Raw genomic sequence first — 14,461 nt, forward strand, 5'->3', positions numbered from 1 at the left:
CGCAAAATTATTTGCTAATCCTACCTACATTCCGTTTTGCAATTCTCTAATTGCGATTCCCTAAAAATTGCAATTAGAGAATCGCAAAACACGTTCTACCTACATATGGCCCTACATGTACCTACTGTGGTAACACGGTAGAAATCTGAAGGAGCCCTGGCATCACAAAATGGATGCCATCAGCACAGACACTGGGCTGCCCTCCTGCTGCTGACTGAAATTCGCAGTGGAGGAGGCCCAACAATAGGCATTCTGTCACAGGGAGGTGTCTCCACCTTCCAGACAGAATTTAGTGTATTGGGGCTGGGTGGGTGCACTTCTAGAGTGCTTTGAAGTCCTGCACTGGGGGAGCAGTAGGCTCCTCTGTGCATATGCCAGCTCGAACCGGTTCAGGGGCTACCTGTACCTGCTATGGCGCGAAACCGGACAAAGGGAAGTGGGTGTAACCACCCCCTACCCTGACCCTGCCAGAGGAGTGGTCATAGATCTAGTCCCTCCCCTATCTTTGGTATAAGATAGCCAACCTTGCCATTGCAAAGTAGATAACCCTGGACGACGCTCTACAAAGAAGAATCCTGGCCCTTCGACGTTCCACTACCTTTGGAAGACAGAAAAATCTCCCTTGGAGTCAAGGAGTGACTCCCCTGCTTGGCAGGCACCAAAAACTTGAATCAACGGTCGCAAACATTCCCGCTCCTGCCGGAGTCCGAAGTCCCTACAGCCCCGGAAGTGGATTTCCTGACTTCTCGACGGCCACTGTGAGTCCCCAGCAGAGCTGAGGCGAGTGGACCCCATGAGTGACGAGGAACAGCAATACCCGGGTACGTGCACTATTGTCGAGTGCAACCCCTTGACGACGTTCTACGAACTTGTGCTTTGGACCACTTGTGGCCCAAGCCTCCAGCAAGTTTTGCAGGGAAAATCAGAGGCCTACCCCGTCCCGAGTGACCGTGGGCTCCTGTGAAGCATTTCCTCAAGAGGCGTCTTCGCGATCCCTTGCCTGTTGGCTTGTGGGTCCCCCGAAGACTTTCTTATCGACTCAAAGGGCTCCCCTGGTTGCTCCATGCCTACCCTCACTCACCCTCGCTGGGTGAGTCCGTCAGACCTTGCTGGTCTGCACCATCGACTTTCTTCACTCTACATGAGACTTGCTGTTGCCAAGGCTTGTTAGCTCCAATCCGGTTGCCGACACCGCCATCGGCTGCAGACGTCATGGGACACTCCGAATCCAGCTGCTGGTCATCGTTGATCTCTCCTGGACCTCGTGAGCGAAGAGTCAAAACACCCTTGATCACCTGAAATCACCCCACATCGATGGGCATCCATCTTCCTGGCACGGGTCACTGGCAAGTGACTGTGAACACTGTCCCTTCAATTTTCAGGTCTCCAGCATCTCGAATCCACCCTTGGATTCCACCGGACACTTCTTCAGTCGCTGCAAGCAGCAAGTCTTCTTTGGTCTCCATAGAAAACAGCGACGCGACCCGACACCAAAAGACACCTATGCACCCGGCTTCCCTGGGTGAGGTAACTCGTGCACTTCGGTGCCCTAGTGTGTGTTGGTCCTCGAATTACTTACCTTGTAAGTGGCTTGCTTGTAGACTTCCTCGAAGTCCCCTAAAACTTTAAAAATCCAACGCGACTTGCTCCATTGTAATCAATAGGGAACCCGCAGCTGTGTTCACACACTGCATGCGTCTTCCGTGGCTCTGTTACCTGCTTTCACTGCAGTAGTGAAGCCCCAGCGATTCTACAGGCCCTAGGCCTTGTCATTTTGCAAGTCGACTTTCCTAACCCACTTTTTTAGTATATGGTCTGGTACGCCCCTAGGGCCCCAGACATATTTGTGCTTAACTTATTGTGAAACGTTGATATTTGAATGTGTTCCTGGCTTCTAATCTCATAAACAGATAAGTAGAGTGTGTCTAGAAATAAATACATATATATTTGATATATATACCTGTGTGGTGTCCTTTCATTTGGTAATTCAAGAGATTATAAGGTAAAACAAGCTGCTTTACATTCCTCTGAGACTTAGTCTGAAGGCTGCTCTCCACAGCTATCACTAGGATAGCTTTCTTTAAAAGGTTGTCTTAAACATATCTACCATAAGAGTCGAATTGGACTGGTGCAACGTGGCCACTATAACTAGTGACCAGCATATGCCAGCCAAACTTCTCACAGCAGCATCTAAGTAGATACCGCAACATCATTACGGCAACCACGACGCCAACCACGAACGCAGAGTCGACCGACGCCCCCTATCGACACGAAGGGGTACTGCTGAGGAAAAAATTCTCCAGATCCAGTCTGACGCCTGAGAGTAATTTTAAGGTGAGGCATCCATAACGAATTGTCTCTTTCAGATAAGTGTGCGCTTTTGGGCATGTTGAAAGTAATTTTCGTGTTTTCTCGGGCAGAAACACAAAGTTTGCAGTACGGGTAAAAACTGGGAAATGGTCAATTTGGCAGTTGTGAAGCCCTTAACAGTGTTTATTGACTTCAGGGCGTCATAAAAACAATCTAGTACTGCCAAAGGTCATGTGACACCACAGAGGTCAAAGGTCAACCTGTATGGAAATGCCCAATTTACTTGATCTGAAGCCTTAAAAAGTGTGCGCTTTTGGGCATGTTGAAAGTGTTTTTTGTGTTTTCTGGGGCTGAAACACAAAGTTTGCAGTATTGGTAAAAACTTTGGGAAATGGTCAGGATGTCATATAAACAACATAATACTTCCAGCGGTCAAAGGCCCCTCAGCTCTCGACAACTGGTGTGGGACAGCTTTTGAACAGCTCCTGGTCTTCCCCAGCATTGCCTGGTTCACACAGCTGCAGCTCCAAGGTTAACGTCAACTCTCCTGCATCTCCTGACATTGGTTGTTATGATCCCCAATGTAGGCCTAGGTAGTTGCATGACCTTTTACTTACATTTGTCCTACCTTGCTCTATATAACGGTTCTGGCACTGACCTTTTACCCAGTTAGGTGCTGAACAAATGTCATGTGGTTTTCTCTGAAAACTAGCCTAATGAACAAGTTACTTACCGAAACATTAGTTAGTTAGATTCCTCACCTTAGAATATCCCCAGGCGTCAGGCTGGATCCGGAAAGATTTTTCGTCAGCAATACCCCTTGCGCATCGCTAGGCGTCGTCTGCGGCTCTGCGTCCGTCGTCGGCGTCGTGCACCGGAATAACGTCGGAGTACTTAGACGCCGCCCTCGCACACTGACGTCAGTTCTTGTACATAGCTTTCCGCGCGAGGAACGCAGAGCCATGCAAGAGACCGACACTGGTGCCAAAAAATCTAGGGCCCTAGAAAGGATAGCCTTAACCCTAGATGTCGGTTCACAGAACGGGGAGGATGGGTGGGTCAGTGAGGAATCTAACTAACTAATGTTTCTTACAGATACATCGTTACCGAAGGTAAGTAACTTGTTCATCTGAAAGAAACACGTTAGTTAGATTCCTTACCTTAGAATAGATACCCCAGCAATACCAACCCCGGTGGTGGGTCTGCGAACCAAGATCACACCAGAAAGTCTTGGAGAACAGAACGGCCAAAGAAGCCATCTCTCCGGACTTGGCTGTCCAGGCAATAATGCTTGGCAAACGTGTGCAGCGAGGCCCACGTTGCTGCCTGACAGATGTCCTGCAAAGGGACTCCCCGTCCCAGGGCAGTAGTAGCCGCTGTGGCCCGGGTGGAATGGGCTCTCAGCCCTACAGGAGGGTCCTTTTTAGCAAAGGAGTAACAAGCCTTTATACACAATACGACCCACCGTGAGATGGTCCGCTTGTGTACTGGCCTTCCCTTCTTAGCGCCCACGTATCCAACAAAAAGCTGGTAATTTTGGGTCCAGACGGTGGAGCCTCTTTTCCTCTTTCGAAGGATGCGGAGGCGGAAAGAAGGTGGGCAAGATGACAGATTGCCCGATGTGAAAGGGAGTTACCACTTTTGGAAGAAAGGAAGGACGAGTCCGGAGGACAACCTTGTCCGGATAAACAGAAAGAAAAGGAGGCTTAGACGATAACGCCTGGAGCTCACTCACCCGTCTAGCTGAGGTGATAGCTACCAGGAAAGCAGTCTTAAGAGTCAAAAGACGAATGGGACAATTGTGAAGAGGCTCAAAGGGAGCGCACATCAGAAAGGTCAGAACTAAATTCAAATCCCACTGAGGCATTACGAAGGGGACAGGAGGAAACATGTGAGTAATGCCCTTAAGGAAACGAGAAACAACAGGGGATTTGAAAAGAGAAGGCTGATCAGGAAGTCGTAAGAAAGCAGAGATAGCTGATAGATAACCTTTCAAGGTGCCCAGAGTAGAGCCCTGCTGGGCTAGAGAGAGAAGAAAGAGGAGAACCTCAGAAAGAGGGGCAGAAAGGGGATCCACAGCCTTTGCTGTGCACCATGCCACAAATTTGCTCCACCTGCAGGCGTATACCGTTTTAGTGGAGGGACGCCTGGCTGCCAGAATAACGTCACAGACTTCAGGAGGCAAGTCAAATGGCATCAACTGTCGCCGCTCAATCTCCACGCATGGAGGTGGAGACTGGACAGGTTCGGGTGGAGAACCGCCCCCTGCTGCTGCGACAGAAGGTCCTCCCGAAGAGGCAGGCGTGTTGGAGGATCGATTGACATACTGAGTAGCTCGGGATACCAGTACCTTCGTGCACAATCCGGAGCCACTAAGATGACTTGGACCCGGTCGCGCCTGATCTTCTTCAGCACTCTGGGCAGAAGTGGTATAGGCAGAAAGGCGTACAACAGACCGCAACTCCACTTGCGACGAAAGGCGTCCCCGAGCGAGTGCCGCCTTGGAAACTCCAACGCGCAGAACTGCGGACATTGTGCGTTCTCTTCGGTGGCGAATAGATCTAACCAAGGCTCTCCCCACTGCCGAAAGAGGCCTTGCGCCACGTCCGAGTTTAGACGCCATTAGTGATCCACCATGCACCGGTGGCTGAGTTCGTCTGCTCTGGCGTTCAGAGAGCCCGCCAGATGTTGAACCACCAGGGTGATGCCCTGGTGTTCCAGCCATGTCCAGAGGCGCAGAGCCTCCTGACAAAGGGTCCACGACCCCACCCCGCCCTGTTTGTTGCAATACCACATGGCTGTGGTGTTGTCCGTGAACACCTGCACCACACTTCCCCGGACAACGGGAAGGAATGCCTTCAGGGCAAGTCGGATCGCTCTCAGCTCCAAAAGGTTCATATGGAGCCGAGTTTCCGCCGGAGACCAGAGTCCTCTGATCTCCGCCTCCCCCATGTGGCCCCCCATCCCAGGAGGGACGCATCCGTCACTACTACGTACTCCGGTTGGGGTAGGGAGAGGGATCTGCCGCTGACCCAATCGTGGTTCGTGAGCCACCACTGCAACTGCTTCGCAGTGCCCTCCGAGATCAAGGCGTGGTCGGACAGATTGCCATGATGCTGGGCTCACTGAAACTTTAGGTCCCACTGCAGAGCCCGCATTCGCCACCTGGCGCAATGCACCAACAGGATGCAGGAGGCCATCAGCCCCAGAAGCCGCAGCACCAACCTGACCGAAACCCAGGATAGAGGCTGAAAGATGGGAATCAGAGCCTGAATATCCCGGACCCGCTGCTCTGGAGGATAGGCCCGGAACTGCGCCAAATCTAGAACCGCTCCGATGAAGAGGAGCTTCTGGGAGGGTCTCAGGTGTGACTTCGGCACATTGATGGAGAACCCCAGCAAATGCAGGAGGTCGGCCGTAGTCTGGAGGTGGGAGACGACTGCCTGGGGCGAGCCCGCCTTCAACAGCCAGTCGTCGAGATAGGGGAAGACTGGAACCCCTGATCTGCGCAGATAAGCTGCGACCACCGCCATCACTTTCGTGAACACCCGAGGGGCACTGGTGAGGCCGAAGGGGAGCACGGTGAATTGAAAATGCTCCTGACCCACCGTGAACCGCAGTTAACGCCGGTGGGCCGGCAGGACGGGATGTGAAAATAAGCGTCCTGCAAGTCCAACGCTACCATCCAGTCTCCTGGGTCTAGGGCAGCCAGAACCTGAGCTAAGGTGAGCATCTTGAACCGCTCCTTCCAGAGGAAGGCGTTGACACCCCTGAGGTCCAAGATAGGGCGTTTGCCCTTCTTGGGAACCAGAAAGTAGTGGGAATAGCAAAAACGACCTACTTCTGGACCAGTAACGCGCTCGATGGCCTCTTTGGCCAAGAGGGCCGTAACTTCCTCCCAGAGAAGATTCAAGTGATCCCCCGACATGCGGTGGTACTGTGGTGGCATGGCTGGAGGGCTCGTCTCGAAGGGGAGGGAGTAGCCCCTTCGGACGATTTGCAGCACCCACCTGTCCGACGTGATGGAACGCCAGTGGAGCAGGTGATGGCGAACTCTGCCGCCCACTGGCGTGGAATGGGCCTGAAAGCTCGGACTAGGAGGGCTTTGAGGCGGATGCTGCCGGGGTGGATGTGGACTGACCGGCACATTGTCCTCCAGTACTGCCTTGTCGGAATCCACGTCCGCGACCTCGTGCAGATTGGTTCTGCGGCCGGTGGCTAGGCAGACGTGAGGAGGCGCTCCTTCCTTGGCCATGAAAGGGACGAAAGGCGGAAGTTTGCGGCCGAGAGACCCAAGGACTTGGCCGTAGCCAGGGAGTCCTTGAAACGAGCCAGCGCACTATCCGCCTTCTCGCCAAAAAGGCGAGTGCCATCAAAGGGCATATCCATGAGGGTACTCTGGACATTCCCCGAGAAAGACTTGGACCGTAGCCAGGCGTGGCGACAAAGTGCCACTGTGGTCGAAATTGCCCGCCCCAGCGAGTCCATGGTGTCTAGTCCAAACCGTATGGCATGCCGCGCTGCATCTCACCTATCAGCAAGCGCCTGGGTGAGCCGTGACCGGGCCTCCTCCGGACACAGGGGCAGCACGTCCTCCACCGCATCCCACAGAGAGTGGGAATAACGGTCCAAGAGGCAAGCGGTATTCAAGGACCGCAGACCCAAACTCAGGGAAGAGAACAGCTTCTTTCCGAACTGTTCCAGCCTCTTGGATTCCCGATCCGGAGGAGCGAACGGGAAGGAGGATTGGGAAGTCGTGGCCTGGATAAACAGACTCTCGGGAGTGGGGTGTTGGGACAGAAAACTGGGGTTGCCGTAAGCAGGGCGTGGCACCGGGCCACGTTCCGATCCACAGGAGGTACTGTGGAGGGCTTGGACCAGGTCATCTACGAGTGCCTCATTGAACTGCAGCAGAGGCTCTGTGGAGCTTGCTGACGGTTGAAGCACTTCTGTGAGGACGTTAGTCCTCACGGCCACAGCAGGCAACTCCAGCCCAAGGGCATTGGCCGCCTTGCGCAGCACCTCTGAAAAAGCTGCACCTTCCTCCGAGGCCACAGTCGGAGGAGAGATGAAACCAGCGTCCGGGGAGGTGTCCAGACCACTGGCATCCCCCAGTTCATCTGCCCAGTCCTGTGAAAGGTCGGCCTGTCTGGGCATAGGGTCCTCAGACCCCTCCCAGTCGCCCCAGTCACCCGATTCCTGATAAACAGGAGGAATAACCGGAGGCGGCCGGTAGATGAATTACTCATGCATCGGCGTCGGATGCGGCGTCGAGCGGCGCCGCACCGGCGCCGGGCCCGGACCTAAACCGGGGAATGGCGTCGTCCGGGGACGGCGCCGGGGGTGGAACCGGTATCAGTGCCGGCGGAGGAGGCGTCATGAGGTCGACCGGCGCCGGCAGAGATCCAGGCCTGGATCCCTCCGGGACCTGCAGCGTCGGGACCGAAGTCGTTGACGGCGCCGGGGCCGGAGCCGCTGGTTCGCGAGGTCGCCCAGTCGAGCCCGCGGGGCCTGAAGGCGCGCCGGGAGGAGTCGACGGCGGACCCAGGCCCCTCATTGCCGAGAGGAAGGCGCTGATCTCTGCCGGAGTCGTGTCAGTCCCAGGGACCGGCAGGTATGGAGACGGACGCGGCTCCTGCGTCTCCGACGGAGCCGCGGGGGTGGGACCACCCTGACCCTCGACCGAGTCGCGCGACCGGCGAGGGGAGTCCGAAGAGCGGTGTCGCCTCTTGGACTTCTTCGAGTGCTTCGACTTACCCAAAGACTTCGAGCCCGACAAGCGATGATGGTGACTGCGGCTCTGCGACCGGTCCTTGGACCTCCTCCTGGACCGGGACCGTGAACGGCACGGAGCCGAGTGCCGAAGCTCGAGAAGCTTACGGGACCACTCCCGCCTAGCCTTCGAGGTCAATGCCTGACAGTTGAGGCACGACTCCGCATCGTGGTCGGGCCCCAGGCAGTAAAGGCACCGGCGATGGTGGTCTGTCACCGACATCAGTCGATGACAGGAGTCACAGGCCTTAAAACCAGGCATCCTACCGGCGCTGTCTGGCGCGGAAAAAAGAAGAACTGACGTCAGCGCGCGGAGGCAGCGTCTAAGTACTCCGACAACGTCATTCCGACGCACGACGCTGACGACGGTCACGGAGACGACGCCTAGCGACGCGCAAGGGGTATTGCTGACGAAAAATCTTTCCGGATCCAGCCTGACGCCTGGGGATATTCTAAGGTGAGGAATCTAACTAACGTGTTTCTTTCAGATTTATTATGCATGGGGATTCTCAGTATCACAGCAGGATTACCATCTTCTGCATAATAACTCTGTATAAGGTTCACCACAATCGTCATCCTTGCCCGACATGCCAACAGTACCATGTCACATCAAGGTTGAACCCCTGAGGATACCACCTTCACTGGGCAAGCCAGGGGATAAAAAGCTTCTATGGTGACACAAGACGCTGAAGTCCCTGAACGCAGACATTCTAGCATGCAGTGGGTTGACATCCCTTGCAGGGTGTCCAACTCGAGACCAAGACGGGGCCCTTCGCTCTCTCACATCAGGTAATGGGGTTGGCTCTTCCCTAGGGGGATATTTGGCTATATACTTACATACGTGCAAGGTACACTTAGGTACATCTAGTTAAGGTTTGCATCTTAGGAGTACTCCTGCTTACTGCCATGCATCTATATGCCTGCATATATTCACTGCTTTAGCACCATGGTAGAATTCTACCTTGCATTTACTCTGTTGGTGCTTATCGTCTATATCTGTTTCTGTCTAATGGTTGTTGCAGCACACATATTTTAGACTAGAACGATGTTGGTTCAATAAATACTTATTGAAAACGCTCCGCTGAACCGATCCTAGAGCGTCAGTGCTTCTTACCTGGTTCGTCGTTAGACAACAGTTGAGGCAAAGATGAAGTCTTCTTGGACTTCTTCTTTTTGTGCCTCTTCCCCGAGTGTTCCGATGACCTCAAGTGCGACGAAGAGGACTTGGGGCTCCGGGAGCGGTCCTGCGAACTCCTCTTCTTCGATCTGGACCAGGAACTCCACGGAGTCTTGCTAGATGGTGTTGACTGCAAGGAGCTTCATAACACAAGGCCTTTGAACCCATAGCCCGACAGTCCGAGCATGACTTCCAAATCATGGTCGCGCTCAAGACACCAGACAGATGAGATGGGGGTCGGTAACTGACATCATGTGGTGACAGGCACCGCATGGTTTAAACCCTGTCTTCCTCGAAGCCATCCTCACAATAATGGATTTTTTTTTTTTAATTCGACAAAGTCGAAAAAAGGCCTGTCAAAAAGCAAGAGAGGTACCTCTTCACGGATCGGAGCTTAAGTGGTGTGGAAAGAAAAGAACTGATGTCCGCACACCTGCGTGGTGCCTATATAGGTGACCGCGACGTCATACGCATTGCCAACTTCAGGAGGAGCCGAATGGAGCCACCCAACGGCACGCATAAGTGGTATTGCTCGAGCAAAAGTTACCACATCCAGCATGAGGCCTGAGAAATTCAAAGGTAAGGAATCTGCAGCTAGAAGAACAAGTTACTTACCTTCGGTAACGATGTATCTGTAAGAAACATTAGTTAGTTAGATTCCTCACCTTAGAATATCCCCAGGCGTCAGACTGGATCCGGAAGATTTTTCGTCAGCAATACCCCTTGCGCATCGCTAGGCGTCGTCTGCGGCTCCGCGTCCGTCGTCGGCGTCGTGCGCCGGAATGACGTCGTCAGAGTACTTAGACGCCGCCCTTGCGCGCTGACGTCAGTTCTTGTACATAGCTTTCCGCGCCAGGAACGCAGAGCCATGCAAAGACCGACACTGGTGCCAAAAATAAAATCTAGGGGCCTGAAAAGGATAACCTTAACCCTAGATGTCAGTTCGCAGAATGGGGAGGATGGGTGGGTCGGTGAGGAATCTAACTAACTAATGTTTCTTACAGATACATCGTTACCGAAGGTAAGTAACTTGTTCATCTGAAAGAAACACGTTAGTTAGATTCCTCACCTTAGAATAGATACCCAAGCAATACCATCCCTGGTGGTGGGTCTGCGAACCAAGATCACACCAGAAAGTCCTGGAGGACAGAACGGCCAAAGAAGCCATCCCTCCGGACTTGGCTGTCAAGGCAATAATGCCTGGCAAACGTGTGTAGCGAAGCCCACGTCGCCGCCTGACAGATGTCCTGCAAAGGGACACCCCGTCCCAAAGCAGTAGTAGCCACTGTGGCCCGAGTGGAGTGGGCACGCAGCCCAACAGGAGGGTCCTTTTTTGCCAAGGAGTAACACATTTTGATGCACAAAACGACCCACCGAGAGATGGTCCGTTTGTGCACCGCTTTCCCCTTCTTAGCACCCACGTATCCAACGAAAAGTTGGTCGTCCACCCGGAACTGCTTTGTGCGGTCCAGATAAAAGGAGAGCGCACGTTTTGGGTCCAGACGGTGGAGCCTCTCTTCCTCTTTGGAAGGATGCGGAGGCGGAAAGAAGGTGGGCAAGGTGACAGACTGCCCAAGATGAAATGGAGTCACCACTTTCGGAAGAAAGGAGGGACGAGGCCGAAGGACAACCTTGTCCGGATGAACAGACAGAAAAGGAGGCTTTGAAGATAAAGCCTGGAGCTCACTCACCCGTCTAGCCGAGGTGATGGCTACCAGAAAAGCAGTCTTAAGAGTCAGAAGACGAAGAGGACAATTGTGAAGAGGCTCGAAGGGAGCGCACATCAGGAATGTCAAGACAAGATTCAAGTCCCACTGAGGCATTACAAAAGGGACAGGAGGGAACGTGTGAGTAATGCCTTTTAGAAAGCGTGTAACTACAGGGGACTTGAAAAGAGAAGGCTGATCAGGAAGCCGCAAGAAGGCAGAGATGGCAGCAAGATAACCTTTCAGAGTGCCCAGGGCAGAGCCCTGCCGGGCCAAAGTAGGAAGAAAGAGGAGAACCTCAGAAAGAGGGGCGGAAAGGGGATCCACAGCCTTTGCTGTGCACCATGCCACAAATTTGTTCCACCGGCAGGCGTATACCGTCTTTGTGGAGGGACGCCTGGCTGCCAGAATGATATCACAGACTTCAGGAGGCAAGTCAAATGGCATCAACTGCCGCCGCTCAATCTCCACGCATGGAGGTGGAGGCTGGACAGGTTCGGGTGGAGGACCGTCCCCTGCTGCTGCGACAGAAGATCCTCCCGAAGGGGCAGACGTATCGGAGGATCGGTCAGCATACTGAGTAGCTCGGGATACCAGTACCTTCGTGCCCAATCCGGAGCCACCAAGATAACTTGGGCCCGGTCGTGCCTGATCTTCTTCAGCACTCTGGGCAGAAGTGGTATAGGCGGAAAGGCGTACAACAGACCGCAACTCCACTCGTGACGAAAAGCGTCGCCGAACGAGTGCCGCCTTGGAAATTCCAACGCGCAGAACTGCTGACATTGCGCGTTCTCTTCGGTGGCGAATAGATCTAACCAAGGCTCTCCCCACTGCTGAAAGAGACCTTGCGCCACTTCGGAGTTCAGACGCCATTCGTGATCCATCATGCACCGGCGGCTGAGTTCGTCTGCTCTGGCGTTCAGAGAGCCCGCCAGATGTTGAACCACTAGGGTGACGCCCTGGTGTTCCAGCCACGTCCAGAGGCGCAGAGCCTCCTGACAAAGGGTCCACGACCCCACCCCGCCCTGTTTGTTGCAATACCACATGGCGGTGGTGTTGTCCGTGAACACCTGCACGACACTGCCCCTGACAGAGGGAAGGAAGGCTTTCAGTGCAAGTCGGATCGCTCTCAACTCCAACAAGTTGATGTGGAGACGAGACTCCGCCGGAGACCAGAGGCCTCTGATCTCCGCCTCTCCCATATGGCCACCCCATCCCAGGAGGGACGCATCCGTCACGACGACATGCTCCGGTTGGGGAAGGGAGAGGCTCTTGCCCTTGACCCAATCGCGGTCCGTGAGCCACCACTGCAACTGCTGTGCAGTGCCCTCCGAGATCAAGACATGGTCGGACAGGTTGCCGTGATGCTGGGCCCACTGAAACTTCAGGTCCCACTGCAGATCCCGCATGCGCCGTCTGGCGTGATGCACTAGTAGGATGCAGGAGGCCATCAGCCCCAGAAGCCGCAACACTAGCCTGACCGAGACCCAGGATAGAGGCCGAAAGATGGGAATCAGGGCCTGTATATCCCGGACCCGCTGTTCCGGTGGATGGACCAGGAACTGCGCCGAATCGAGAACCGCTCCGATGAAGAGGAGCTTTTGTGAGGGGCTCAGGTGTGACTTCGGCACGTTGATGGAAAATCCCAGCAAATGCAGGAGATCCGCCGTAGTCTGGAGGTGGGAGACGACTGCCTGGGGCGAGCCCGCCTTCAACAACCAGTCGTCGAGATAGGGGAAGACTGGAACCCCTGATCTGCGCAGATGAGCTGCGACCACCGCCATCACTTTCGTGAACACCCGAGGGGCACTGGTGAGGCCGAAGGGGAGCACGGTAAACTGAAAGTGCTCTGGGCCCACCGTGAACCGCAGGTAACGCCGGTGGGCCGGCAGGACAGGGATGTGGAAATATGCGTCCTGCAAGTCCAATGCTACCATCCAGTCTCCGGGGTCTAGGGCAGCTAGAACCTGAGCCAAAGTTAACATCTTGAACCTTTCCTTCCGGAGGAAGGTATTGACGTTCCGGAGGTCCAAGATAGGGCGTAGGCCCCCTTTGCCCTTCTTGGGAACCAGAAAGTAGTGGGAATAACAACCACGACCTACTTCTGGGCTTGGAACGCGCTCGACGGCCCCCTTGGCCAAGAGGGCCGAAACTTCCTCGTGGAGAAGATTCAAATGATCCCCCGAGATACGGTGGTGCTGCGGTGGCATGGCTGGAGGGGTCGTCTCGAAGGGGAGGGAGTAGCCCCTTCGGACGATTTGCAGCACCCACCTGTCCGATGTGATGGACCGCCAGTGGAGCAGGTGATGGCGAACTCTGCCGCCCACTGGCGTGGAATGGGCCTGAAAGCTCGGACTAGGAAGGCTTTGAGGCGGATGCTGCCGGGGTGGATGTGGGCTGACCTCGTCGTCCTCCAGAACCGCCTCGGCGGAAACCACGTCCGCGCGCAGGTTGATTCTGCGGCTGGTGGCTAGGCGCACGTGAGGAGGCACCCCTTCCTTGGCCACGAAAGGGGCGAAAGGCGGAAGTTTGCGACCGCGGGGCCGAGAGGCCCAAGGACTTGGCCGTAGCCCGGGAGTCCTTAAAGCGATTCAGCGCACTGTCCGCTTTCTCGCCAAAAAGGCGAGTGCCATCAAAGGGCATATCCATGAGAGAGCTCTGGACATCGCCCGAAAATGACGTGGACCGCAGCCAGGCGTGACGTCTAAGCGCCACTGAGGTAGAAATCGCCCTACCCAGCGAGTCCGTGGTGTCAAGCCCACATCGTATAGCATGTCGCGCGGCATCCCTCCCATCGGCCAGAGCCTGGGTAAGTCGTGTCCGGACCTCCTCCGGACACAGGGGCAGCGCGTCCTCCACCGCATCCCACAGAGAGTGGGAATAACGGTCCAAGAGACAAGCGGTGTTCAAAGACCGCAGGCCCAAACTAAGGGAGGAGAACAGCTTCTTGCCAAACTACTCTAGTCTCTTGGAATCCCGGTCCGGCGGGGCGGTCGGGAAAGAGGATTGGGAGGTGGAGGCCTGGATAACCAGGCTCTCAGGGGTAGGGTGTTGGGACAGAAAACTGGGGTCGCCCGGAGCAGGGCGGTGGCGCCTGGCGACGTTCCTGTCCACAGGAGGAACTGTGGAGGGCTTGGACCAGGTGCCCTGTAGAACGTCAGTGAGGGCCTCATTGAATGGCAGCAGAGGCTCAGTGGAGCTTGCTGCAGACTGAAGCACCTCAGTGAGGACGTTCGTCCTCACAGCCACGGCAGGTAGCTCGAGCCCAAGGGCTGCGGCCGCCTTGCGCAGCACCACAGAGAAAGCAGCACCCTCCTCCGAAGCCACAGTCGGAGGAGAGATGAATCCAGTGTCTGGCGAGGTATCCAGGCCACTGGCCTCCCCCAGTTCATCTGCCCAGTCCTGGGACAGTTGGGCCTGAGACGGCCATAGGATCCTCGGATCCCTCCCAGTTGTCCCCATCATCCGACTCCTGGTGTAGAGGAGAAAGTAACGG

The sequence above is a fragment of the Triturus cristatus genome, chromosome 5_1 (assembly GCF_964204655.1).
Source record: "Triturus cristatus chromosome 5_1, aTriCri1.1, whole genome shotgun sequence".
Taxonomy (NCBI): domain Eukaryota; kingdom Metazoa; phylum Chordata; class Amphibia; order Caudata; family Salamandridae; genus Triturus; species Triturus cristatus.